Below are 5,000 nucleotides of genomic sequence, written 5' to 3'. Positions count from 1 at the left end.
GAAAAACGAAGGAAAAAAGACAAAGAAAAAAAGGTTGTAGATGGTAGAGGGCGGGGCGTGGGGGGGGGGGGTAAGAGAACAGGTGAAATGACCGGGGGAATCAAATTTGGTTTTGATTTTCGTTCGAGGGAGCGATATCCTGCCGCCAGGCCCTGGAGGTGCGTCCGGAGCCTATAGGATTTTTCGGGTCCTTGGGTATGTTTATCGTTTTATTAATTTATTCATCTATTTGATTACTTATCTATTATCCATTTATCAGACTATTTATCCATCTATTTACCTACTTGTTTACTTATTTGGTTATTTATATATTTATCTATTTATCAAGTCTCGGTGTTTAACAGATGCGGAGGGATAAGTTATCAACACAAAATGAGGCCAATTATGATGTAAAAACCGAAATCTTATTTTTTATTGTGTGGAAATAATCGCAATAATGACAAAAATATTCATCGTCAATACCGAGTCATTGACACTAATATTGTGGAAAGTGATAATGAAGATAATGAAGAAGTAAATAATGATGATGATGATGAAATTAACAAATGATTATAATTATTGTAACAAATATGGTGCGGATAACATAGACAAGGATGTAATTAATGTGATAAGATTATTATATCATAAGAATTAGATGAACAATAATTAAAGCGATTAAATGATAGCGACAAAAAACTACGATAGTGATGATAATATTGATAATAAAAATATTAATAAACTATCATTATCATGAAGAAAATAACGATAATAATAATGATAATTGGAAATATGCGAGAAAATAATAATGATAAGGATAGTAATAATACCCAATGGTGGTGACAATATAATGTTAATAGTGACGATAATGATAATGAAAAATATTATGACAATGATCTATATAACATTATGAAAATGATACCAACAGTGATGATAAGGATGCCAACAGCAGCAAGAAAAAATAATGATAGTAATATAATGGTAAAGACAATGATAACAGGAGAGTCAAAACAAACAATAAAACCCATAATAGCAAAAACGAAAAGAATAGAAAAAGAAAATCATAGTAAAGGTTATAATAATGGCAAAACAACAACAACAATAACAATAACAATAGCAATAACGTTAACAATAAGAACAACAATGATATAGATAAGATGATATTGCAACCACTCCTGCTATAAAAAACAATGATACAGCTAATGGTGTTTGATGGTGATGATGATAACATCAATGATAATAACGTTGTAATGGTGATGCTGCTACTATAAGATCAACAGCCAAAGCAACATTGATAATGATAATAACCATAATAATAATAATGATGATGATAATGATAGTGATCATGATAGTAATAATATATATATATATATATATATATATATATATATATATATATATATATATATATATATTATAGTAATAGTAGTAGTGATGATGACAGTGATGATGATGATGATAATAAGAATAATAAAAAAGTAATAATAATAATAATAATAATAATAATAATAATAATAATGATAATAATAATAATAATAATAATAATAATAATAATAATAATAATAATAATAATAATAATAATAATAATAATAATGATGATGATGATGATGATGATGATGATGATGATGATGATGATGATGATGATGATGATGATGATGATAATAATTATAATAACAATATAGATAATACCACTAACAGTAGTGTCAACAGCACAAAGAATAACAACGATAATAAATGTAGTAATAATACAAATGATGACAACAATAACAGCACTAACAAAAAAAAAGAAAAAAAAATCACACTAATAAACGAAGATGGCTAATAAAAAATATATATTCGTTCCTCCTATCTTTACAGCCTTTACAATCACCGCGGCCAAACAACTTTTATTGTCACTATTGTTATTATCATCACTAAAGACCGTCGCTACCCCCGCCCCCATCTTTTTTTTTTTTTTTTTTTTTTTTTTTTCTTCTTCTTCGCTCGAGCTGAGGATCACTTAACAAAACCCTCTCCAACGGTCTTTTCTCGACTGGATTTTTTTTTCTCTCTCTTTCCCTTTCTTCTTTTCTTTCTTTTGAGGCTAATAAAATATTATATGACGGTCATCATCGGTTCTCTTCCGCGCTTGTGATGACCGTAGGTGAGGACAGATGATCAGGTTCTGCCGGGCTGTTTGTGCGGCGCCATGTTGGTTAACGGTTTTTTGAATAATTTATCGAGAGGCTGTGAGGTCTCTTTCTCTCTCTCTGTATCCCTGTCTCTGTCTCTGTCTTTCCCCCTCTCTTTCTTTCTCTCTCTCTCTATCTATATATCTATCTCTCTGTATCTCTGCGTGTCTGTCTCTCCCCCCCCCCTCTCTCTGTCTCTCTCTCTCTTTCTCTCTATCTCTCCCTCTCATCCACCTCTCTCTCCCTCTCTCTTCCTTTTTGTTTTCGTGGTTCCTTTTTGGCAGGACATTTTTCATCTTCGACGGTCAGGTAGTTCGGGGAGGGAGTAGGGGGAGGGGAGGGAGGGAGAGGGTGGGAGGACGGGAGGTAGAGGTGGGGGAAGGGGAAAGGTGGAAGGGAGGAGGTGGGAGAGCAGGGGGAGGTGGAGGGGAGGAGAGGGGAGAGGGAGGTGGAGGTGGTATGGAGGTAGGGGGGAGGAGAAGGAGTGGGGAGGAGGGGGAAGCACCTGTAACAGTGACGCCGCGTTTTTTTTTTTTTCACAGTTATTGGGCGGGGTATCGATGGTTCGGTTTCCCTTGACGGTAAAAATAGGCTCATTGTGAATAGAATATTTTTTTTTTATCTTTCCGTATACAAATAAAGATGTCTATGGGTTATTTCAAAAGAACTTACAACGGACTATCGGGACGAGAAATCACGAACAGCAAAAAACGAAAGAAAGATAGAGAAAAAAAAGAAATGTACAATAAGGTAATTAATCCCATACATAAATAACACATCATAACTTCAATTACTTTTCTACCATAACAACCACCTCGAATAACAACAACAATGACACTACCAACACTAACGACAACAAAACACAAACAAGCAAGCAAAAGAAATAAAAGATAATAATGATACAAATAGATATGGCAGCAGTTGGTTTAGACACACCGACCACTCGAATAGCACCACCACCATCACCACCACTACTACTACTACTGTTACTACTACTACTACTATTACTACTATTACTTCTACTACTACTACCACTACTGCTTTTACATCTACTGCCTTTACCACTACTACTTCTCCTACTACTTCTACTACTACTACTGCTACTACCACCATCACCACTACTGCTACTATAACAACAACAACAGCTACTACTACTGCCACTACTACTACTCCTACTCCTACTCCTACTACTACTACTACTATTACTACTACTACTACTACTACCACCACCACCACCACCACCGCTACCACTACTACCCCCCTCCCCGTCCACCACACCAACCCACACCAAAAAAAAAAAAAAAAAGCTAATCACAGAACTCACTTCCATCAGTCTCTCTCGGTCCCCACCCCAACGTTACTTCATTTGCAAGCGTCCTTCCTTCCCTCTCCCCCCCCTCCTCCCCCTCTAATCTTGCGACCCACCTGCCCTGTCCCATTAACCGCCGTCGTCCAGGTCCCAGCTTTTGTCCCAAGTAGAATCACAATATTCAATTAGTTGATCCATTCTTGTTCCATGCGCCCTCCTGATTGCTCTTTGTTGTCGATGGTTAACCTGCGACCCTCGACGCTCTTGTCCTTGGCGGTTCTAACATGACGTTTGGTGGCAGCAGTTTTTTTCATATTAATTGATTTTATTTACTTTTTTTTAAAGGTATTTTGTTGTCTTTTATTCTGTTTATATTTCATTTTCATTTATCTATTCGTTTATCTATTTATATACATTGTCTTATTTATTAATTTTTATTTCTTTTCATCTATTTCATTCATTTGTTATTTTTTCATGTCTGTTTATTCATTCATCTTAATTATATGTTTGTTAATCTGTTAATTAAATCATTTTTGCTGGTTAAGGGCAAAGGAAGTCGTTACACTAATAGGTGTAAAGTGACGCTCATATTGACATCAATAGGAATACCGGGTGATTCTGCTTCTCGTGAGGACAGTGATGATAATGATGGTAATGATGATGCTGGTGAAAATGATAATGATGGTGATAATAATGGTGATAATGATGGTGATAATGATGATGGTGATAATGTTAATGATAATGATGATGGTGATAAAATGATAATAATGATGATGGTGATAATATTAATGATAATGATGATGGTGATAAAATGATAATAATGATGATGGTGATGGTGATAATGATAATGATGAAGATGACAATAGTGAGCTTGAATCAATGGATTCACCCTATTATTAGTGATGGTAATGATGAGGTGAGGATAATAGCAACAACAATAGTAATAATAATAATGATAGTAAAGATTTGATGATAATGATAATGGTGATGAAACTACTACTAATGATAATGATAAGGATGATAATATTAATGATAATAATAATGATGATATTGACAGTGATCATGCTATTAATTGTAAGAATAAAGATAATAACATTAAAAATAATAATGATTATGATAATTGTAATGATAGTAGTTATAATGATAGTAGTAATAAGAGTAATAAAAATAACGATAATATTAATGATAACAATAATAATAATAATAATAATAATAATAATAGTGGTGATAACAACAACAAAAAAACAATGTTGATAAATAATTAATAATGACTAATTACAATAATGAGGATAGCAATAATGATACTAACAGTGCTAGTCATAGTTACAGTAATAATGATAATAATAATAATAGTAATACTAATAGTAATGTGATGATGATGATGATGATGATGATGATGATAATGATAATAATAACAACAATAATAATAATGAAAATAGTAATAATAATGAAAATAATAATCATCATCATCATAACAATAACAACAACAACAGCAACAATAATAATGATAATAATAATAATAATAATAATAATAATAATAATAA

The sequence above is a fragment of the Penaeus monodon genome, chromosome 17 (genome assembly GCF_015228065.2).
Source record: "Penaeus monodon isolate SGIC_2016 chromosome 17, NSTDA_Pmon_1, whole genome shotgun sequence".
Taxonomy (NCBI): Eukaryota; Metazoa; Arthropoda; class Malacostraca; order Decapoda; family Penaeidae; genus Penaeus; species Penaeus monodon.
The sequence above is the reverse complement of the archived record's forward strand: the minus strand, read 5'-3'. Positions refer to the sequence as shown.